This window comes from Anopheles stephensi, chromosome 2 (assembly GCF_013141755.1).
Source record: "Anopheles stephensi strain Indian chromosome 2, UCI_ANSTEP_V1.0, whole genome shotgun sequence".
In the NCBI taxonomy this organism is placed as follows: Eukaryota; Metazoa; Arthropoda; class Insecta; order Diptera; family Culicidae; genus Anopheles; species Anopheles stephensi.
This window is the reverse complement of record NC_050202.1, coordinates 45356415-45381938: the sequence shown is the minus strand read 5'-3', so window position 1 is coordinate 45381938 and position 25524 is coordinate 45356415. Positions and strand designations below refer to the sequence as shown.

General features: G+C 41.9%; 1 long non-coding RNA gene across 1 annotated transcript in view; it reads right to left on the bottom strand.

Annotated features, from left to right (window-relative positions):
• Positions 1-4680: 4680 nt before the first annotated feature.
• The window catches only part of LOC118506886, a 46302-nt gene continuing 25458 nt past the window's right edge, over positions 4681-25524 (bottom strand). The window contains exon 3 of the long non-coding RNA XR_004905569.1: positions 4681-6002. This is a non-coding gene — a long non-coding RNA (uncharacterized LOC118506886). The remainder of the gene's footprint in view (positions 6003-25524) is intronic.

The following is a 25524-nucleotide window of genomic DNA, read 5'->3' as shown; positions in this document are numbered from 1 at the left end:
ATGCAATTTAGGCGTACACGTCGGATTACAAATGGAAATTAACTGCATCCAATGGATGGCATCCGTCAGTGTGGCAGTACCCGAACGGGAACGTGCATACCCGTTCCATGCACGGCACCACAAAAAGACGAAGACATCGCACGTCAGCTCGCTCTCCCCGGAGCTCTCGGGCATATTCGTTTCGGCACGGATTGTACATCTCTCACCGCTGGTCCAAGCATCCGGCCCAAAACGCAGCCAAGTGAAGCAGCAACGATCATATCGCTAAACTGTCCATTCAGCAAATAGTCAAAAACTCTTTCCTGTCACGCTTCGAATGATGCGATGCCTCGTTTCAACGTTTTCCGGAACCGAACCATTGCCAACGAGGGATTGGTTGACCGTTTTTCTTCACCGTTGGTTGTGCGAATTTTTTGGTGGCTTTTTCCAGCCTTCTCCATCGTTGTTTGGTCTTTTTCGTGGTAGATGGAAGTGCACGGTGCACCCGTACCGATGGACAATGCATCGGCCGAGGGTGCGCTGATGATGGGCAGCACAAAGTTTGGTGACGAATTACGCGTCGTCAGTTGAATGCATTGCCGGTGCTGTGTTTTGGTGTCTCATAAAGGGTCTCATTTTTCACAATTTTTATTGACGCGCACTGACGAGTGACGGTGTGTCTGAGATAATCGGAGGAATGGAAGTAGTTTCTTTGGTCAGGTTTCTTGGATGCACAGCGGTTCTTTAAATGCGGTTTAAAATGATGAAGTAAGAAGGTTATTTCAGTCTACAAGTCTTCAAACGTTATTTCATTGCTGTTCATTTGTTAAAAGACTTATGAAAACTCTTCAATTTGTCTTACTCAAAACATAAAACGACTTCCAATCTATAATATGTGGCCCACTGGCAAACGAGCACCTGTTCCAATGGTAACAGTGTACAATATAATCCTAAGTACAGGGTATCCCAGAAGTTTTTTTTCCGATTTATTTATATATTTATATTTTTATGATTATTTATGGCTTGACGCCGTATTTCCGATTTAATATATTTTAAATTTTATTTCTTTTTTTAATCTTCTTGTAAGCTAATCCAAATATGTTTTATCAAATTTATCGTAACAATAAAGGAACAAACTAGATGGCGGTACAAAGATATAGCAAAACGTTATTTCAAATAAACAAGAACTAGTTTATGATGTTTTGGGAAAGGTAAACATTTTAATAGCTTTCGAAACTTTTCCTTGTGTTTCAGAATCTGTCCAACTGTTTGTAAACGGTTTCTCAAATATGTTTGAGTTCGTTTAAAGGTCTTCGTCACTCACTAGGTGGAACGATTCAACTGATTAGTGGAATATTACACTCCTGTTGTGGAAAGTTGCAATCATACAATGGAATGTAGGGAAAATTCTCGAGGAGATTGTATCATGTAAATATTCCACATTCTACTGAATACAACAAGATTTCTGTATTCTACTAATCAGTTGAATCATTTAACCATCTGTTTTCAAAAGGTCCATGTTTGAAACAACGATTTTGATGTTACAATCTATCTAATTTTCGTCTTATTATTACCGTTTCTTTAACTCAAATTAAATGCAATAAATATGCGCATAAAATAAATATGTTTCATAAGGGTTTGTACATTAATATTACAAAATGGAAATTTGAGTCAAATAATGTATTTCTTTATTTATTTCCTCTTCTTCTTCCTTGGCACTATAACCTCGAGAGGTCTCGGCCTGCCATTTCTGGCTTTCTGTGACTTGATTTTACCCGTAGTAAAGTAGTCAGCCCTACGTACGGGGAGGCGATCTGGATGGGATTTGAAACTCGGTCCTGCCTTGTGAAGATCGGCGCCGTTATCGCCTCGGCCACCGGACCTCCCCCTTTATTTATTTACTTAATTTATAATTTCTGCCTTTCAGGCTGCTAAGGCATAAAGCTATGAAAATAAGAAAGTGCAGTTTCTACCCATATAACAGAATAATTGACACATTTTGGGGATTTTTCAAATAGAAAGTATAATATTGCAAGCCCGTAATAAAAGTTTGCATAAAAATTATATATTCTTGTATATAATTGGGAGACATTTGTAATATGACTACTGCCTGTTCAAAAATGCTCCTGGTCCCCAGGCTCTACAGTCAGATTACAAATTTTTACTTGATTTTATGCCCATAATATGAATCCAAGTTCCTGTGAATCCAAGTGCTTGCAATATTCTACTATCCGTGTGAAATATTTCTTTAAATGATTGAAAAACTCCACCCTATGACTAAACCGTGTTAAAAAACTGTTAAAAAAGATGAGTTGAAACAACACACGATCAACGTATAACAGAATAACCCATATAACAGAATAATTGACACATTTTGGGGATTTTTCAAATAGAAAGTATAATATTGCAAGCCCGTAATAAAAGTTTGCATAAAAATTATATATTCTTGTATATAATTGGGAGACATTTGTAATATGACTACTGCCTGTTCAAAAATGCTCCTGGTCCCCAGGCTCTACAGTCAGATTACAAATTTTTACTTGATTTTATGCCCATAATATGAATCCAAGTTCCTCTACGTGCTTGCAATATTCTACTATCCGTGTGAAATATTTCTTTAAATGATTGAAAAACTCCACCCTATGACTAAACCGTGTTAAAAAACTGTTAAAAAAGATGAGTTGAAACAACACACGATCAACGTATTAATGACACCTTCAACAATATTTTTATCATGTTTTGCTTTATTGTCGTAATAGACTCAAATCTATCTGAAACACCCTGTAAATCCCATCTATGACAACAAAACGCAGTTGCAGCTGCACACAGAGCATGCACAATGGCCGCACAAGGAAGTTCTTTTATTACATTTACGCTTAATTCCTCGCCCCAAAAACTGAGAAGAACCGATGACTGTCAAGCGAACTGTGTTCGCTTCGTTCGCCCAAGGCTTTCCGCGGCCAGCCGGCCGATGGGACGAAGGACGAAATGACGGGTAAGAACGCTCGATTGTATCCAATTCAAGTACCCCCGAAGTGTACATCAAAATGAACTTGCGCCTCGGTTCGATATGTGTTCAGTCGTTGCCTGCTGCCCGCGACGCGTAGACATTTTCCCTCCCCCGTAGCGATTGCGTTGCGGGCCGCGGGCCATTCGTCCCAAGAACGTGCGAATGATTGTGCCGGTTGCATTCCTTACGTCGCCGAAAAACGGTGAGAATGGGGATGCCGATGCACCGAGTGCACGTCCTGCACACAGCGTGCTGCAGGACGACCACTTGACAAACTCGGACAAACCGTGCCGTGCCAGTGTCGGGAGGAATGCGAACGGTATTGGAGCGCGTGTGTTTGCTTCGACTCTTGTATTTGCCTTGTGGCAGACCGAACGATTCAGATTGCTTTGGGGTCTGCCACAAACGGAGGACTGCCCGGTGCATCGTCGGATGTGCATTCCGGCTGCTCTATGCTCCATCCGCCCACTTTAGGAACAATGGTCCACCCGGGAATGGGTGACGAATTGATCATCGAATCTTTGCTTGACACAAGCCCCGAAACGGTTTTCGTGGCGCACACATACACACACACACACACACACACACATCAGCCTATGCGTGTGTGTAGAGGGTTTTTTTGGTTAAAAAGAGGTTTTATTTTACATTTTTCCCGTTTTACCCAGGCACTGTTATTGTTACCAAGTCTAGTTTATATCGCTTGAAAATTGGAAATGTGCGCTTTTTTATAGTGTTCCCCCACCATTTTCAAAGCCTTGCTGTTTTTACTTTATTTAGTTATTTCGTAAGCCTTGCTGCGTGCTCCATCACATATCAGCTGAAAGGGCATGGAGTGGAATGGAGTGGTCGCGAGAGGGGGGCAGGCATTTCCAATAGAACATCACCCCTCCACGTTCAAGAGCCCGGCCGATGCACTGGCGCACCCAATGCATTGCAGTGGTTCCGATTGGAAATTGCACGCTTTCACCGAAAAATCTATTTCTAGATTGATAAAAAAAACGAACCCGATCGCGCGCCCATTATCCCAAGGGCTTTAATATGTTTTTGATGATGAACACAGCGATAGTGCACCGTACCGGGCCCGGTATCGGACGATGGTGCATCAATGTGCGAATAAATGCACCCGGGCACCATTGTGCCGGGCGGTAAGGGTAAATTGATGGATAGTTGACAAAAAGTTGAACAAAACAAAGCAAGCAAAACACACACGCACACATACTAGGGACAACAAGAAAAAAGGCCCAACAAGAGGTTTTGGGCCGCCATTGTACGCGGATAATAGGTGCTACTGTTGGAACCTGTTCACACACAAAAACCCGTCCGTTTTCTCCAATTGCATCTAGCACAAAACACTCGACACGCGGCGTGTTTGAGTGCGGGGTGGCAGTTTTATTCCGTGGCTTTCTTTATGTAGTCGTTTTAGTTTTCCGACCACTATTACTCGTTTAAATGTTCGCGCCTAGCATGTTTGATGCGGGTTAAAAGGTTGCCGCAGTAAAATGGTAGTGCTTTCGAGTGGCAGACGGTTCTGCAGTTTACGATATTTACACACAACTTAATGCTTTTCTTGTGCGTTGTTTTAGCAGTTAGCAGCAGATATAAGTTTCAGGGTAGCATTTTTGAATAATAAAAGAAAATCAAGGAAGAGATGGAGAAAATAAGGACTTACATGTTTATTTCAATTACCACTACTGTTACATCTATAGTCTTAAAACTAAAATGGGTCTTACATGACTAACTCAAGCCATAAGAACATAAAAAGAGTGAGGTAGATATTGTTCAATCAGGCATTTTGCTTAATAAATGATATTCCTGAATTTTTCCTCAGTAATCATAATTTTAATCGAAGCAATATTCAAATTATATATGTTCTAAACTAAATTTTTGACAAAAAAATTATTGGTTTATAGTGAAGAAAAATTTAATCATGATGAAATTTTTCAAAATTGAAATTATAAAATTGACGCATAGTATAATATTTACTTTAAAACGAACGTTAAAACAGATATAACCTTTTAGAAATTTTTGTGTTTGAATTTAAGAAAGATTAAAGAAACAAACACTTTTAATCAATTTCGAAAGTAATATTAATAAATTTAAACGATTCTTAAAAAAATTCTTGTTGAATGTTATTTCAAACTTTTAATTGTTAAAATACAGATTTTGGTATAAAAAAATAATTAAGAGCAATTTTATATCAAAAATATTTTAAGAAAACATTTACTCAAAACTTAAATAAATTGGTGTTTTAGAAAAAAAAAACGATTAATTTATGTTGAAAATTTCTGGTAAATTTAAAGGATAGCATGTAGGCAAAAAACTACCATGAAAACAACGAAATAATAAAACAAATTAAAACAAAAATAAACTGACATGGTAAAAATGCTCTCCAGCGGAAGGGTCAGAGATAAATGAAAAATATGTAAAACTAAAAGCCAATTAAACCAATGATTTTTTATAACAAATTAAAATTTTAAGTCAATGAATTTCGTAGAAAGATCTAAAACAAATAAAAAGAAAATGTTATTTGAATTTTAAATCAAAATAAAATAACACACATATTTAAATTATATTAGCAGTGAAGTTTGCAAGGAAATTTTAATAAATAATTCAAAAATAGAAACAAGACAAATCTAACGAGTGAAAATGTAAAACCGTATTAGATGGAAGAAGGAAACGATTAATTTAGAATGAAAAAAGAAAAAAAGAAATTTAAGATCAGTATAATTAAACGAAACAAAATGAAAATTTATCAAAGAAAGCTTAAAACAAATACTTAAATTAAAATTTAGTCGATGCTTTTGATGAAATTGTTGTCGGTATGTGTGCCTCTACTTCGCCGAGTTTAGATGTTTAGCTGGAACCGATGCACAACAGCAGTGGATCGCACAGCACAGCTTCTACAGTCGGGGTTTGATCGGGGATCGGGGATGAATAAATGTTGCAAAATAATTTCATACTTTCTTCAGCGCGCTCGTCAGTCTTCCGCACGATTCGCGCTAGCCATCAGTGCCTGGAAGGAAGAACAAATTTAATAAAACATTGTATTTTAGTGCAAAACTCGTTGCACGATTACAGTGGTCGGCTAAAAACCCCTTGTTCTGCACACACATACACCCACAGCAGCATCCTTCCATTGTTAGAAAGCAGGCAAGCAGAAGCATCTAGCAGTAAACGATTACCCAGAGGGATTTTGGGAGACATGGACACGGCACCCTAACCGTTGCGTAGGCGAACAGAGTCGACGACTGCCCTCCCCAACCGTACGCTACCCGTTCTCACCGACCCATTTCGAGCGGTGGTTGTGGCTTTGCAGAAGGGAAAATCGGCATGCAAAGGATGCTGAAGTTGAGAAATTACACCGAGGGTTGAAAGATGGCCGATCTAAGCGCCAATAGCTACGGAAATGGATTGGACGGAGACCGGGTCTGAGGCAGCAAAATGGTGAAGTAAATGAAAGCGAGCGACCCACACCGGAGATTTAAACAGATAGAGGACATAACGGGGAGCGAGCGATAGACTGAAGGATAATCAGTCCCTTACGTTGCAGTGTTGTTGGTGCTGGACGACGCGAGTGGGTGGGCCAAGAGCGACAAGCCTCGGCCGGCTGGCGTTCTGCGGGTGAAAGTTTACAAAAAGGGGGAAGACTTTTTGGTCCCTTTTTCTTTCGAGCTCGCGCTTGGCGTTTTCCCTTGATTCCCGTATTTTTCCTCTTGTGCATTCCGTTGACTTCGAGTTGCCATGCTATGCGCACCAAAGGAGAATCACGGAGGAGTTTTGCATACCTTTCGGCTCAGACCACCTCCCCCCCCCCCCCCCTTTCGGCCGTCCGTCACCCGTTGTTAGACAAGCAGAAGTTATGTAAAGCAGAGAGAAGGAGAGGGAAATAGTAAGGAAGACAGGGAGGGAAAGAGAAAATACGACGAGATTTTATATCGAAATGGCCTACGGCACGGTAGGATAGTACCCGGGATCTATCCTATTTTATTTTGTTTAGTTTTGCTGTGATAAATAAGTGTAAAAAGGTATTGTACGGTTCTCTTATCTTCGGTTGCGGCACGAGGCAAGGCTGGCAATTTATTTCGGAATATAATGCTATATCAAAGGAAAAGATTGCACCCCGAGGTTACACAATCTGGGATGGAAATACAACGAGTTTGGTTGGGGTCGAAGGGAAGCAAGTAGGCAACCAGAGGGAAAAAGGGTCGACGTAAATAAAATTTTGTGTAATCTCAACGCCGACCATGTTGCATAAGAGAGAAGCAGAATTTAATCAAACTGATCAAAATAGGTAATTTTCTTTTTCTAATTTAAGGTTTAAATGTACACAAAATGATGTTAGCATAGCAATATTTTGATTATTTTTTTACGATTAGACATCATTAATAATATTAAAGGCCTGGCTTGTCAAAGAATATCAAGCATATCTTGTCGAAGAATTTATAATTTCTACTGCTTTAAACATGATATTCAGAAGGATATGGCTTCTCCTTAATTTTTGAAGAAAGTTAGCTCTGTACTATCATGACGAATTTTAGATCAGTTTTATATCGTTTATTATCCTAACTGATCTAGTGATTACTTGTCTTTTAATAACAATTCGACAAGAGGAAAACTATTGGCAGGACTCCGAAAGTATTATGTTATTCCATACCTCTCCAAGCTTCATGTAAAATTAAATCAATGAAGCCAGAAATGACTTGCCGAGACCCTTCGAGTTTTTAGTGCCATGGAAGATTTTTGGATATTCACGACTCGCGATAAATATTTGTCGCTAATTTACTTCCTGTCCTATCTTAGCAAGACTTAACTTTTTTGTGGACCCTCATTGACGCCAACATTGTTATGTCCTGGTACATTTGATCTCTAAAACTCCTCCGCTTAATACCTTCGAATTAGGTTATTCATCAACAAAATATAGAAGTACTTTGAAACAATCAGACAGATTTAGGCAGATATCGAAAATAATTTAAAAGAAGTTTTGTATAACGTGAACAAATAAGCATGAGTTTATTACGATATTATGGTATGACCGATCAAACTCTGATTTATGCAGGGGTGATTTACTAATTGAGGGTGCTGGCTGCCACCTGTTCAAAATACAGCAGCCGAAAACTTCTCCACTGAAAATACATGTCGAGACGGACGATCCTGGAACTGTATAGCACTCACATACGCCTTTGAGACATAGACCCTGTTCAAAACTGATGAAAAACTCTTAGCCGCATTCGAGAGGATGATATATAGAAGGATTTTTGGACCATTATATGTGAAAAACAATGGACAAATGAGCTGGTCATGTCATGAGAATGGCACTGGACGTCCGGTGCCGTAGAGTAAAGGCCTAAGGACCATTCACATAGATAGCGGCGGCGTAGTACACTCAAATTAATATGGAAAGAAGACGTTGATGCGGTAGACGCTAAACCGTGAGCGGTATCGAGAATAGTTGCAGCAATTTAATAATGCATGATTAGTAACCAGGTATAATATAACCTCATTTGTCTCCTACATTCAATGTTTTTCCTAGGGAATACGGGATGACTCCTATATGTAAGGAAAGTGTGACGACCCCTGTTCTACAACAATTCTATCTTGGGCTATTTTCTTTTATTTAGTTCAGATAGTTAAAGAAAATTTTACAGAATATTTATCCGTAAGTTGATATTATTCAATGTGTAAAGTATCATGTTTTTTCCTTTGCTATAGTAAAAGTAATGCCAAGTTGGCAATGCATAACGTGCCAGGCTATTATTGTTAAGTAAAAAAAGTCAAAACGTAAAACTATTGTCGAAAGAAGAATTTCATTTAGATATGCATTCCACATTCTCAACCCCATTTCTTTTCAAGCACTGAAGCATTCGAGCCCTTTCAGAGAAACCAACCACTAACTGAAGCGTGAGATGGAAGAAATAATTAAATATGGCGTCGCTTTCGACGGTGAATCCGTCCTCCTTCACCACAGGAAGACTCGTGGTATTGGTGCGGAGATTGTCTTGACTAGACACTAACTAGCTGTAGTTAGCCTGTCTCTTCTTGCACCAACGGCTTACCGAGCTTGGTTCGAGGTGGGTAAACAGTCCAGCTCATGCATTAAACATGCCAGATATAATCCCCAACACTTTTCTCCCAAGTTTCGTACCGTATTCTTTGCCAGCTCGCTGTTGCGCTCTGCGCAGTGTCCGATGTTTTTGTCTCACACTCTCTCTTGTTGCTGCTGCTGCTACGTGTATCTGTCCGTCCCGTGGGTGATGTGGTGTAATTGAAGAAAGCGAATAGAACGTGAGACGACGTGGCTGTCGTGTAAAAATGTACTAGTGAGTGAGGATTTTGCTTGAATTTCTTGGAGTAAAAGGAAAATATTCGAATAATAATTCAGATGAGAACAACTCGGAATTGATACATTCTTCAACCTGCTCATAGTACGAAGGTTTGAAGGTTTTTTATGTGGAACCTACTTCAGCACCATACGACCATAGGCCTTTTCCTACAATGCCGATGCTCTGAATTCATAATCAAGAGCACTCGTTTTTTGTTGAGGTACGTCCGTCACTAAAGCTTCCTATTATATTTAGGTCCCCCTTTTTTGTTACAAGCGCAATTGGAAGGACATTTGTACTGGACCGTCCACAATCCCGCTAACCCCCACAGTACGGCCGAGTTCCGGTTCATCCGAAAACCGGGGATGAAAGCATTCAACCACCCGTGTCTTCTGGTACCTGGGTGCGCCTAGACCGATCTCGGGACAGCTGGGGAATGAAATCTCCAGCAAAGGGGCCAAACTCAACGCCTGGACAATCACACAATCTTACGCACACTACCATACATTACGCTAGAATCTCATCTTTCCGATCCGGACACCATCACCCAGAGTCGTCTCCACCAGCTCTAAGAGAACTAAGAGGGGCGGGGGGCGAGCAAAAACGTATTAAGTCACACTGTCGCAGTAAACTGCGTCGTCACCATCGTCGTGGACACAGCTCGAAATCATGCACCATCTTTATTTCACCCCTTTTTTGGGTTCCGTTGCACAGCCATGTTGGAATTAACATGCCCACGTACACATACACGCACACACCGGCACCCAGGTTCTCATCCTCCCACCCAAGAAAGGAAGAACCGCTTCCTCCCTTTCCCCGAGTTCCCTGTCCTGGTGTGTTTCAAAATTTCAAGCAACGTGCTAGGACACGCTGGCGCACACACTGGTGCACACAAACACATGAGAGAGAGGTAGATGCCAGATAAGGGATCTTCGTCCGAAATAATGTGCTGCAATTAAATGGAATGAGCTTTGGAACATCCGCCCCCTTTCGCTTTCAAGGGTTGGCCGAGTTCTGGCTGTTGGTGAGGTAGGTGACAGGGAAAAAGAAAAGAAAACAAGGGTCATGGAGAGCGAGAGAATGGGAGAGGGAGGTAAGGTGGCAAGGGGAGTGTGCGATGCGAAATGCTTGAGGCTAAGCTATACACACGCCTGAGCTGCTCCACTGCCACTTCCCTGACCGCTTTCCATGGTCCTCGGCCGATCCGAGCCCGGCACATTCCCGGCACTCTCAACCAATGGGCACAAGGGTTAGGAAAAACGGAAAGCCGAAAATTTATATTCTAGAAATGTTTTTATTCCTTTTTCTTCCCTTTCCCACTTCGCCAATCCTCACCATCCGAATGGGGAGCCTGGGATAGCGAAAGCTAGATGGTCTGAGTTCTAGCTCAGATTTTATCCCTTCCCGGTAGGTGAAGCGGATGGGATGTCTGTGTGTGTAGAGGGATCCGGGATTGTGCACGAAGGATGGTTTTATTTTTCCTCTATCTTTTTAGCAGGCGCTGCATATTTTAGAAGCAGATAAGCGTACCGGGTTCACCGAGAATCCCTTATCCACATTTGCGGATGCCCGGATGGCGGGTATCAGGACAGGCAGGCGGAGATGGATAAAAGTAAAGGGATATATCTTCCATCCGATGGTCAAGCAAACTCGATCTAGTTCCTCGCCCCGGCCAGAGCAATCTCGTCGGACTCCGTTTGGATAAATGCTTCATTCTGGGGTTGCCTTCGTTGTGTTGTCATTGCACGTCTCTGCGCCACCTACAGACTCCCCACAGGCCATGCACAGACATCTCCGGTCGTTTGAGCGCTGCGCACTCAAGCGAGAGCATCCTTGCTAGGGTGAAGAAGGTTTGCAGGATTGTATGGTGGACGGCAGGAAAAACCGGTGAAGGAGGGAAAGAATTCTCCAAGCTTTGCAGTATAGTTAAAGGGGATTAATGGAAAGTACGCTTGTCCGTTACGGCACCTGTCATCTCGCTCCTCTCTCTCTCTTTCTTTCGGTCGAGGGGTCTGAGTGGTGGTCGGGGTAGATTCTTTTTCTTTTGCATGCGCAGGCAAAAATGTAATTCTATTTGAAATGATATAGAATTACTCAAAAAAGAAGAAAAAACAGATCCGCACACACCCAGCGCGAACGGCTACGGCTGTCTGTCGATTTTCTCGAGTACGCCAAACTAAGTTGAAGTTGAATAAATTCGTTGGAAATGTGGAGTGGCCGTTTCGGGGTAAATGTAATATAGGAAGACATCCGAATGTCTGAAAACAACTTGCGCCAAATCGGCGAATGTTTAAAATTGGGTTTTGTGTAAAATGAATAAATTTAATGTTATCAGAATAATAAAATTTACTAATTGAAATTTGGAAGTTTGGTGGTATCTGCCCTCTTCAAGTATTTGTGTACTTCATCTTCTATTGATTAACAAGATCGGTTGCTAGCTATCTTGACTGCATTTATGAAAATTTAGTTACAATTATTTTAAAAACAATTGTGTGTCATAATTTAATCTTGGATTCTAATCACACGTTTACTAAGCCTTAGCAAATGATTGACGATCTGTTACAGGGTTTTCCCATAACTTACAGCAAAATCATACTGCTAAACTTCCGGACTGGACTCCTGGTCAGACTTTTGTTGCACTATTGAAAAGTTGCAGTTTTTGATGTGTTATCGTATCAGCTGTATATTTGTATCTATCATCTTCATTGCCATTAGATTCAGTAACAAGCCGACTGTGACAAAAACCTTCAAAACTTGCCGAAAAGTAGTAGCAGTAGCAAAACCAAACTCCTAGTAAATTATCAAATTTAAGTAGCTGTACGACGTGGAACCGGACATAAAACAATAAACAAATTGCAGTTTGAAAAAATACATAAATAAAACTTGAATACCGTTTAAACTTATGAAAATAATAACTTAGTTTAGTTAACAACCAATTAGTTCATTCTAACAAAGTACTGTTTAGAATGAGAAATTATCAGTACTAAATTAGAATATTCCTAATATTTTATGATTTTATCCATGCTTTTTTGGTCTTAAGATTTGCTTCCTATAAGCAATTCGTACTTCAACCCATGTGAATTGTTCTCCTTTATAGTTTGATGCAGTATAAGTATGCAATAATTATCCACCTGGTCTGAATACTCTAGAGTCTTTGAAGTCGCACGTAGCCGTTTGTTGTCGATGGAATACTTCGAAATAAAGTCTCTTATTGAGAATGTTGTCGACAAAAATCGGGGACACATTGAGTAAATTTGTCCAAAAAGGGTCTTATAAGATTGATTTTTGCTATGCCACGGAATTTGTATAGTCTACATTTTCTCGTTGTTTTCCTGTTGAAACCTTTAATCTGTCACTCAGACAGAATAAGTCGTAATCGTCTTGTGAACCGAAAAACCCTGTATTCCTGAAACGATTATATTATTGTCTGTAGATTAACTTTTGAGTATTATTCTATGATTTTGTTACTGTGTTTTGTTTAGTGTTTTGTGAGATTCTTTCTGTGTTTTGTTTGTGTTTCTATGATTACATTCTGTAGGATTGATTTTGATAAAATTGAACGATAGTGAAGGCACCAAACTCCAAGCGCTCAAAACTATGTTCGTTGATGTTTGATAGCTTTATTGTTTTTGGACTCTAAAAGTGGTTTGGATTTATTGACATACTTTTCTGCATTCAGGTAGTGTGTTTGCCTAGTTTTATTATTTTACTTGTGTGGTGGCAAGCTAGTATTCAGATTTTAATACAGCTAAATACAACTCAGCTCAGAAAACGGAGCAATAAACATTGCTTTGGTGACACTCTAAGGTTAGGAAAATGTTCCCATGATCCTTCGCTAAGTAGGGTGGATGTGACGTGACGTATTTTAAAATCTCATTAGACTTCAATACAAGACTTGCCACCAAAAGCTTTTGTTTTGTTTGGACAACCACCCAACCGAGCAGCATTTGCATGGAAACCTTTCACTCCCGCTCGTTAAACAAAAGATTGTTCGGCACACACACACATACCGGGGCACATGACGCGCGATTTGTTTCGCAGCCATCCACGTCCATCCATCATCGGTGTCAGTACGATATCTTTCATTTTCCTTCAAAACAGCGCACACATAAACGGGGGAAAAAGCAAGCATCTACAATGCATTAGATATGAGGCATAATTACCCTTCTATAAATATAAAATCGGACCAAACACGGCTCTCTTTTTCTCCCTCGGCCTTTCGTCCTCTGCGCCTATGCCGGCACCGTGCAGTGGGGTTTGATGTCAGGACAACAGCATTTCATCATCGGCCAGCAAAAATTTCTTTCATTCAAATTAGAAAAGGGTACTCGTTTGAAGTGTATTAAGCACGCTTCTTTTTGCACAGCACAAACATGGAGCGGCCGCATCGGTTTGATGATGCCAGAGTTCAAGAGGGAAAGAAGGCGAGTGGAATCGAGAGTGTGGAATGATCCACTCCCACTTGCTTGGTAAAATGAGTTTTCAAAAACAGGCCAAAGTAGACGTCCTGACCGCCATCTTGTTCGCCTGCCATGCCTGGCCATTCGCATACACACAGGCACATACACTCACAAGCACACACGAAACCCCTGCAAGACGCACGTATTGAGGGAAGCGTAGTGAAATAATATTTAAATATTCATCCTTCGCTTGAGCTGAATTCGACAGCGAGTTTACGGGTGATGGAATGGGAGTCGTTAAGCCTGCAACGTACCTGGGTGGCAATGCCGAACGTCGGCCAAGCGAGGAAGGTTGTTTGAAAGCAAATAAGTTGGGCGGATATATTTGCACAACAGCGGCAAATGATATGGTCTTATGGTCGTCACCTGACCTGAACAGGAACCGTGCAGATGCTTTTCCGAAGCCAAAACCCCAGTTCTATTTATTGAAGACAGTTGGAAAAAGCTGAATGCCGAACTGTTGATTATTGGAGAGTTCTTCCTTAAATTCGTTATGTGTGGCTATAAACCGTGCTATTGCTGTTACAGAAGCCTGTATTTTTACAACGAAAAATGTTTCCTGACCAAACCTCTGTTCTTATTCTCTACTCACATTTTCCATTGGCCGTTTACAAGAAGAGTTGAATAGCATTTAACTACAGCATTTTTTATACCTCCAATCACAAGTACATGGACCCAACTCGTTCTCCTCTTCGCTCTGTCTCAGGTGACTTATTTAATTTGAAAGTTGCCCGTAGCGGTAACATAAAATATAATGAAAAATTAAAATGCTTACTTCACTCCATAAATAAGCCAGCAACGGGCCGGGTCCGGGTGGAACGGGACCGGAACTCGAGCTAGCCGACGACCCATTTCCCTCACACACTCCAGGGAAATCATGCTTCTTTCGGTTGCGAGGATTCTACCATCTTCGGTCCAATCTGCATATTGCCGAGTGGTCTCTTGCACGAAAGTGGTCAACGCAAGAGAAGAACTACAAACAAGCAGGCAGACAGGCTGGAAGGCAGAGAAAAAAACGACGACGACTAAGATAAATGGTTTCGTTTCTGTCAGATAGTTTTTCTCATTCTAATTTTCCCATTTTTTCTGTCATACCACCCCTCTGTCCCCCCCCACACACACACACAGACACACACATTTGTTCGGTTTCTAGTGCCTTACACTTGAGACCTCCACCGAACGAGATAACAGTCGCTACAGGATGTGATCACTTTCTGGAGAAGTTTTCCACCAGAATCCACAACAGGAGGAGAACGGACGAGAAGGCGCTGGCCTGGTGGTGCTTGCACCCTCCTACTATCTGTAGACTCTCGGTCGGTAATGTATCCACACGGATGCTATGTATTTGTATCTAAAAACCTTCGTTCTCCTTGGTATTGCCAGCGTTTGCACGTACCCTGCCACGACCCCAACGACTGTGAAAGTTTAAATTATAAAAGTGCCGTTTCCTTCCTCTGTGTGTGTGTGCCTTGGAGAATACTGGGACTGGCAACCATTTTCTTCGGGGTCGCCACAAAACCCCTTAGCTACCGCACTACCACCGACCGTACCTGCTGCCGTAGCCTTGACGGTACGTGAAACTTTATCGGGATGTGTTTTTTTGCACTGCACTCTGCTTCGACCTCTCGCTCTCTCTCTCTCTCTCTCTCTCTCTCTCTCTGTTCATTAGAATTTTAAACATAATTTATTTCCAACTTCCAGCCAACGGGCCACCGTCATTAGACACATTCTAGACAAGGATCGTCAAGTAGCACTTTTCTCGGACCGAACCTAGGTTCCACGATTCCCGGTGTTCTGTCATTGGTCGTGCGAGGGTTTGGCAGAAGACATAAAATCCCTCAAGCATCGGGAGCTCTTTCCAATTTCCTCGACAACGCTGTCGGTTCGATCGTTCGGTCCGGTTGAACAGCCAGATAAACTTAACACACACACACGCACGCACAGAAAGCAACACAGAGATGCAACGCAAGCCCAGCACCCGGACGAAGCTTATTCACTGGAAAAACAGACTCCCTCAAGATAACTGTGGATCCCGTCCCTGACACACCCGCTATCTGCCCTCGCGGGGGGTGATCGGTTGGTGCCAGTCGATGGTACGACACAGACCGGCCGGTGAGAAGTATCGGTGCGGTCAAACCAAGATAAAGTGGTGTTCTCTTGCAACTTGTGGAACGATGTCGGTGTGATACGATTGAACTGATGATAGCATTAGTTTGCTTTGCCGGGAACAAGCGACAAAAAGCAGCAGCACAAACCGATTCTTAAGAGAAACCCACAGATCTTTCGCAGCAATGATACAGAACGAAGTACAAGAAGCAAAAAAAAGGAAGAAGAACAAAAGGGTTGCAAATACAGACTATTCAAATCAAACTGCAAACAACTTGAAGTGGGGAAATGGAAAATCGATTTTTGAAATTAAAAAACATAACCATGATGCTTTACAATAAGATGAAATGTAACACGGTGTAGATAAGAGAATGATGTGAAATGTTTTAATATTATGAACATTTTTATGTCGCGAGTGGAAACGAAATAGAAATTGGATAAATTTGTTAAAGTATTTCAATTCATTCGAAAGGATTTATTGCTATTCAATAATTTGAAAAAAAAACAATCATGGAAAACTTTGATAATTGAAATAAGATAAAAATGGGAGTGGGAAATAGAAGTTGATGTGATGCAATGAGATGTTAAAATAAGAAATTTTAACTAAGGGATCGTCCATTCAGAACGTTACGATAGCATCGAGAAATTTCGTTGCAGGTTCATTGTAACGAATCTTAATTTGGAAGAAACGTCCCTACGAAATTCTTCTTCTTCTTCCTTGGCACTATAACCTCGAGAGGTCTCGGCATGCCATTTCTGGCTTTCTGTGACTTAATTTTACCCGTAGCAAAGTAGTCAGCCTTACGTACGGGAAGACGGTCTAGATGGGAGTTGAACCCCGGCCCTGTCGTGTGAAGACCGGCGCCGCTGTCGCCTCGGCCACCAGACCGCCCTACGAAGTTACTTTATTCTAATTTACCATTAATAAACAACTTTACGTAAACTTAATTTGACGTAAATAACCACATCGAAGGAAGCATTCTACAAAATTGTTGTAACTCTTTCTCTAGCGATAGTTCGGCAGTTAGCTAGGACATTAACCATTAAGGTCTTTGAAATACATGTTTTGCTGCTATATTTTTGCATGGCACTATATCCTTAAGAGGTGTAGGAGAATACCGTTTCTGGTCTAGGAGAATACTGATACAGGTCTATTTGTGTTAGCAAATGATGTCTGAGATCCACCAATTGATTCCGGGTAGAACTGACTGTTCAGCTACGGATAAAATCAACTCATAGAAAGCCAGATATGGCAGTCTGAGACTTTTTGAGGTTAAAGTGCTAAGGAAGCAGAACAAGATGTCTTTTTGGGTGGTCTGATCAGATAAGCAAAACACAAACGTCATAGTTATCCTATAAGGGAAGGTGAAGATCTCTTCAGGTTGTACGTCAAAAGACGCATAAGGAAAAATCATTTACACAAGCCTTCACAATATTTATAAAGTTGAATTGTTGGACGGTTTGTAAGAAGTGTTAAGACCTTTTACTTTGGTGACTTTGCAGTACGAGCGTTCGACAAACTTTTATCGCTCATGACGAACTCTAAACTGGTTGAAGTGATTACAGACTCTATCGTAACGCGATATTAGTTTGTGTTTCTTACTTTTCCAAAAACAATTGTCCACTTTATTTATTTTGACGTAATTTTCCCACCTAAAAGCTTATCCCACGAACCACTGACCTCCATCACCATCTTCAAAGAACAGGAAGAATAAAATTCGCAAAAATTACGCTTCACCTAAATTCAACCGGAAGCGAGCGAATAACTCTAATTAAAATTAAAATTAAACAAACGCAACCCGAAAACGGCCCGTAGCACCATCGCCACGCTTAGCTGTCGCATTATCCTTCCATGAGTTGCGCAAACAATGGCGAATATCTGTATCATTTATCATAATTACGCTAAATCGTGTGGATTTAAAAATTGCTGTTTTCCAACAACATCCAATGCGGCTTTCCCATAAGGGCCTCCACCCGATTTCCACCTAAACGCCCAAGGGCGCCCTAATGCTCGGCTAGAAGGGACAAACGCTCAATGAAGGGAAACTCTCGCACGCACACAACGACAAGGCGTAAAAAACAGTAAGCGGGAGAGAAAAAAAAAACAAGAAGTACGCAAATAATTAAGGAAAATAAATGGAAATTTCTCTGACATGTTTCTCTGATACCGTTGCTCATCTTCGCCCTCCCCACGGGAATGCCTCACGCCCACCGCCATGTGTCCAACAACAACAACAGCCGGTGCGACTTTCTTTCGGCTGCGCAGAACCCGTCCTCTTTGGCAACCAAAAGCGTAGAGGGAACGGATGATGTGTTGGCAGAATTTGGTAGCATAAAAGAACTCATCCTCAGGGCCGCCTCGGGTATGGTTGTGAAATAATCCTCCATCGCTTCTGCTGGGGCGAACGTTGCGCATGGAGTGGGTCGGGTCGATATTGGAACGGGTGGACCCAGCAGTCCCAGGACCAGAAGACCAGAGATGTGCTGCGGCCATAATAAGGATCCTAAAACTTTTACTACCGCGGTCATTTCGAAAGGCGAATGTAGTTTGGGTTTTGTTTTTTTTTTTGCCTTTTTAATGTTCCGTCCTCAATCCGGTGTCCAAGCCCCAAGTGGGAGGTAGATTTGTAGATTTCGGGGGAGAGGGAGGTGGTTTCTCCATTGCGTCGAGGCCGAGCACTTCTCGCATTAGGGCGCAGGAAAAGGCGATACGTGCTGTCGAGTTCTGTGAGGCACGTTCTACGTTCCAGCCTACAAAACCCCTCAACATATTGCCCTCAACAGCGTCCCTGCTGCTGCCGAGGCCATTTGCCTCGTGTTTATGTTGTTTGCGAAACCTTTTGCCGCTTTTTTTGTTGTTGGTGTTGTTGCGTGTTTCCATTCCTAAATCCTTTTCCCCCAAACGGGACGGAGTTTTGTGGTGCTTTTCTACGGAAAGGCCTCCCTGTCTACCCTGTTTCTGTGGGCAGCTCAAGCAGAAAAGGTCCTCCGGACGAGGGAGAGAGTCTGTGTTTGAATGTGCGAGCTCCCCGATGTTACTGCAAATTATCCAAACGATATAAAAGAAACTTTTTTGATCCTTCTTTTTGTTTTATTTTTATGGACCTCCGTGCACTGTGGGCAGCAGAATCCGGATATTTCGGCCGAGAATACCGAGAACCTTCTGGAGTAGACCTGCCGACTGGACCGAAATGTGGTGCCGTAAGGGTTTTTTTGGGTCTGTTTTCAAATCGTGTGTGTGTGTGTGTTTTTTATCTTCTAAAATGTCGGCCCTCCCATCGCATTACCAAGCTACTGGCAACTGGTCAGAGTTTTAGAACGGCTGGGGTTAATATCATGGCTGTAGTAAGATTGGCACAAACCTTTTGGATTTGAGCGGCCTGAATATGCGAGCCAACCATGCCACCCGATGCCGCACACAATCGACATCTTCTGCTGTAACAGCGCCACTACCACCGGATGCCTCATTTTCTAAGCCAAACAATGGTGTAGCCAACGGGGGAGCGCACGGCACTGTCCGTGTTAGCGGACAATTTATGCAAATCATTTCTGTGCCGATCTGCTCGCTGTTGCCGAGGATGAAGGCTAAATAATAACGTTGCTCGTTCCGCTTTCCTGCCAGGAGTAATATCGCTTTTTAATGCAAAGATAATTAAAGCTGAATTATATCTTTGTGTATGCTGCTGGCACTTCCTGTAGCCGTGAACTGGGCATGAACTAATAATTACGTAGAAAAATGTTATGAAACACTGACTTTGTTTTATTTTGAAGGAAAGTTTTGTCTTCTTGATATGTCCGGGAATTAGCAAAGCGTTTTCACTAATGCAGGACTTACTGCAATAAAATTTTAGATGTATTTTATACGATTGATTTAGAATCTAATGGGCCTAGCAGATATGATCACTTGAATTTGAAATGTCTACTTTGGGTGGACCAGTCTTCGAGGCGTTAGCAGCGCCGGGCTTCACACGACAGGACCGGGAATCAAATGTAATCCAGACCGCCTCCCCGAACGCGGGACTGACTAGCTAGCTACAGGTAAATTGCAGTCAAGAAAAGCAAGAAATGGCCTAGACATTTCGAGGTTGTAATGCCAAAGAAGAAAAAGAAGCTTAAGAAACTGTGATTTTATTTAAGGCAACAGTTACCGTGAAGGATGGTTGATCACATGCTAAGACATTGCCCTCCCAGGATTCATCCCAAACGTAAATTGAGCAAATGTCAGTGCTAGGAATCTGTCGGTAAGCTATTTTCTGTCGGTGGAATATGAAAGCTTCCTGCTCAATTTTCGTCTTTTGCCTGCTCAAGCGTCTTCAAGCAATCTGCGTGTCATTGTTGTTATATTTCACACTGCATATTGTTTTATACATGGAAACGCTTGTTTCACAACTTAAAACCAGTGAATGTTGTACAAAATAGATCTGTATGCATATAGATAGTTTGAATATAAGTATACAAACATTTAAGGGACTTTCTTCCCAAATGAAGGACTGAGTGTTCAGCAAAGGATTATCTAGGATTACATTAACTGTAGGTCAGGACCTAGAAGGCCGAGAACCCCATAGAATCAAAAACCGGTTGATTATAGGTGGCTGATCACCTATAAAAATTTGCATATATTTGTATCTGAATCATAGCATAAAAAAGTTAAAAATTTCTTAAGGGATGTTCTCGATTCGAAATTCGAAATTTAGTCAACATGAATCATAAAATGGCAGAGGGTGGTGTAATATTGCTGAATCCTATTGGAGTATAGCTGCTATATGATATGCGGTTTGTCAGGTGTATAAGTCATTCAAATGTAGCTACAAGTTTCCTTGCATCATTTTAAATTTAGATGGAAATAATTCAACAAGTAAGATGGTTCGGTAACAATTAGTGTAGATAATTAGATTATAAGAAATATCTTGATACTATTTAACTTGAAGGTCCCATCAAAGCTACAATTTTGTCTCGATTACGAATTCACGCTAAAAGGTAGAAACTGCAAAACGCGGAACCGAAAAACGTGAAAGAGAAAACTATTTTCCATGCATTTCCTGTTGATCCCGCTGTCTGCCACTACCAAGAGAAAGCTTTAGCCACCGTATTGGAGCAAAACACCATTCCACACCGTTCCATTAGTTTCGCGCTTGTTTATGTGTTTATTTTCCTGAACGGTGTGATCGGTGTAGTCGTCGTCGTCGCAGTCGAAAGCGTCATAAAGCCTCCATCGACACGAGATGCATCTCGTTCGCGGCGTGCAAACCGTTCTGGACGACCGGTGAAACGCTCAATTAAAAAGCTTCACAAAACCACTCTAGGTGAAGGACACACACAGCGATCCATAACCCGGAACCGGGACCGGCGCTAGCACATTTGTTTGCATAGTATTTTCTGTAGCTTTATTATTTTTTATTTTGTTATTCATTTATGTTGCTTTATTTATGTTGCGCGCCCCGTTCGATGGTTTCCGACCCGTGGACCAGGGTCATTATTTAATGGCTTCTCGCTCATTTGCGGCACACGGTTGAATAATAATTTTCCGTTCAAGTTCCACGCGACGAAATCGCACGGATCGCAACCGTTCCAGCAGAAAACAAAACACGGCAACAAGGACAAACACTGGAATAACCAAATTAAAGTCGCCCTGGGTGTTGGAAAATGAAGGCTAGGGTTGATCGGTTGATAATTGATGCATGAGGGTAGTTAATGATGACAACAGTTAACATTATCTAATGCTCTTGGTTGAGATTTTTTTATCGAATTTATTAGGAAAAAAATTATCTCAGAGAAAACAAATTAAATCGATGTTTAAAATAGGAAATTTGTTCACTTTAATTAAGCACTTCACAGTGATTATCGTTAAAAAAATAATTTTCATTTAAATTTGGAAAACTTAGCATTTACAACAAGCCACATGAATTCAAAGTATAAAATTTGAATTGACTTAAATATATATTTTATATGACCAGTGTTATAAAATTTGGGAAAAAGCATCATCGGTTGCGTGTACATGTCCTTTAAAAAAACACTGAAAGCGAAAAAAGGACACCTCGCCCAACGATATAACTTCAGAAACGATAGCTATACGTCATAGCCCACAGGGTTCTAACGTAAGCAAACGGTGTGACACGATGCAATCCCATATGGCAGGATGATGGACTGTACCATTAGTTACGCGGTGCTATATCGCGGAAATCGCGATATCCTATGTCTCGCACTCAAAACAGATACTTTCTTTGCTGATGCACCAGCCCACTATGAGGCTTTCGGTCCTCCGTCTGTGCTAATAAAAGAGAAAAGCCTTCTGGCAGGTTATCGTTTCCTTGCCGTTGCATCAACTTCACGCTGATCTCCTAAATAAATCCTAGCTCGGAAAAAACGGCCTGCGTTTCGAAGCAAAAAAGGCTCATAAAGTGCATTTTTTCGAGCACACCTGATCCCCAAAGCAAACGGACCGAGTGTCTTGCAACCCTGGTTCCCTTCGCGTTTTGGGAGCCCGAGATGCATCTGCAAGTGCACTACCTCAAGTGCACGATAGCGTTTTGCGTTTTTGGCGCTCAACAAAAGCGATCTCCAACGGCGGAATCGAGAAGCGGATGGCGTACAGAGCTAGGGCACACACAAAAGCACAGGGTGCACGAACAAAAACAATATCCACCTTTCCGATGGGTGTCTGCCACGATGCAATGCACCCAATCAGCGATCGTTCTTTCGAATTCTTGCACGAGATGCAGCAAGCAAAAATATGCCCCCTTTTAGATTAATGCCGTCCAAAAAAGGGGGACGCGAGCGATTTTTCCGTGGGGCAGCGCTCACTTCCTCTAGGGATGGGGTTACACGGCTCGGGCACTTCTAGTACTTCTGCAGCACTTGCAACACTGCAAGCCTGCGGGAGTGAGAGAGCGAGAGAGTGTCCAGCAATGCAGTGCAGGTACTAGGAAGAGGGCAATCTAAACATCGCGAATTCGATTAAAAGTGAACGCGAATCGTCCCGCAACCGACCGAAAGAAAGGACACCAGTGGGTGGCAAATCCCGTTGCTAACAGTTGTGCATTCTTTTCGCGATTCTCTTGAAACCATTCCGGTGTTTTGCAAGCCGAAGGATGGATGTGTTTTGGACCTTTTATTGTTTGTTTTGTTTTTGCTTTTGTTTGGTGAGACTCGCAAGACATGCACACAGTGGCTGAATGTTTTGTGCCGTATCGATGCAATGTCAATGCAATGAACGCTAGAATGTACGGGTACGGTTTGTGTTTTCACTGAAAAGTTTTGTAATCACGGCGTTGGTTATCTTGAAATTGGTCATTTTGCTTAAAATATTTGAGCAATTTATAAATATTTGCTTGCACTCATATGCGTCTAGCACTCGAATCTATGCAACTGAATTCCTGAACTTGCTGATAGCAGTTCAACTCTGTACAATATCAACTCCAATTCGACACGACTGCAACAAAGGAAAATCTTGCCTAGCAGAAAAATCGTTTTATATATTTACACAAAGCGTCAAGACATTACTATAAATGCAGTTTAGGCCGAAAATAATTCGGGGTACTGAACAGGATCCGGAAAACGCCCTAGATCTCTTGCCTAGTTCAACAGTTCTTTTCGAAAACCCAATAAGAGTTAGAACAGGTTCCATCTCATCTAGGAAGAAATTGCCGAAGTGATAGCTACGTTACTTTGTTATTTAACATACGTAAACGTAAAGTAGAATTTCGGGGCTAAAAATGTATCTAAAAATCTTTTAAAGCAATATATATTTTGCGCACCTTTATATAGTAAATTTTTTTTTTATTGTTTTCAACAGCAGATTCATTAAAACTTCACTTAGTAAAACTCCGGATGTGACTGTAATAACTCGGCTGAAAGGTAAGGTCATTCGGTGATTTAATTCAAATCAATATTTTTAAAATATACATTTTTTTAATAAGAAACGGCCAAGAAGAATCAAACTGTCAATTTGAAACGAGTTGCAAACACTCCCGGAACGATCATATTCAAGCACACAAGCTCTGATAGCACTGTCGTGTACGATTTCACTAGCTCAAGTCAAAAGCAATCCTCGTTACTTCCGGTGGATAGAAAACCTAGTACGGTTCTTTTTTTCCTCCGCACTATCGTAGGCCATTCGCGCCCAAGAAAAAATCCCACCAACAAAGAAAGCTCCACAAACCTTCGACAAACGAGTCGCGTCTAGTGCAGCTGCATAGAAGGTATTAGAAAAGGTAAGGATGAAAATTAGGGTAAAAAAGCGATCTCGCAACCCTTCGCGTTCCTGCCATCCACCGTTTGAGTGCATTCTTGCATATGCGATTCGCGGGAAACGAATGGAAAACGCGAACGTCACTGTCTCGCGTCATTCTGCAGCAGCCAAAAAACAAAACTCCGGTAAGCCTGCAACAGAGACCATAATGGATGGACGGTGCAGTGTGAAGATAAAAGCCTGCCTAACGATCGCACAGCCGCGCACGGACACACATACAAGGGGATGCTTAGGTCTCGGACTGCCATTTGAAAAAGAGTGGCATAAAATCAGGCCTTTCCACTGATGGCCGTTTCATCACCCAACAACACCACCTGCCATCGCGTACCTGGCGTCGAGATCCTTTCCCCCCGACCGTTTTGCTGCAGTTCTGCATGCTAGCTCACGTACCGATTGCACTTTTGTATTCGCGTGTCTGTGTGTGCTTGTGTGTGTATGAATCCTTGACAATCGCGAGCAGAATAGCAAAAAAACAAAAAGGGAAGCACACGCGAACAAAACTCGCGCCATCGTGAACCCGTGCACAATCCGCGCGCGTTTCTCGCTTTAATCGAGGGCTGGATTATGTTCCCTCCGGAGGTTAGAAGCTGGTTTTCGTATCTTCATTTTCCTTGACACGGCCCCCTTGGTTTACTCCGTACGATGCTTTCTTGTCCAGCTGCCAGCCGCGAGTTTTGAGCTCTGGATGCATGCAGGCTCTCTCATGCACTTTTGCGCTTGCCGAAACGGCACGATGAGCATTCTGTTGCCTCCCGGTGTGTGTGGTCGTGACTTGCACTGATTCTAGATGGCAGCCAGGCAGCGCCGTCCTTGCTTGGCCGTGCTGCTAAATTATTCCAATTGAACATTTGCATTTGGTGTGAGGTTGAGCGATTCGTTTTGGGTATCTATTGAGTTCGGGCACGAGTAGTGCATTACTGAAGTTGAGTGTGTAGTTTCCTGAAGTTTCCTCTTGTTTGAATTCTTGTTAAATACAGAAATAATAATACTTCGTTCCAATAAAATCATACCCAGCTCATCTTTTGAGTCGTTCCGACAATACACATTTGTTTGCAGAATTCGTACCAACACAGCTCGTCCTGCTTGAAGCCCCTGCTTAAGGGTTGTTAAAGGAGCAGGGGCGAACAGATAAGAATAACTAATTACTTCAATTATCTGTAACTATTTGCACCATATACACATTTTGACCCCGGAGGATAACGTTGGCTGGCCCTGTTTGCTTGTGTTGCTGCTGTAACGCTCGTAGCGTCACGGAAGCCACCGAGCACAGCACTGGACCACAGTACAGCCCGCAGATATTTTTGAGAGAATTTAACGTTCGAGTGGCTTTTGTCTGTCGTCCACACTTTCCCGCTGACCGTGCGCATTACTTAGAGGCAGGGCGATTTGGTGGGGAAAAAC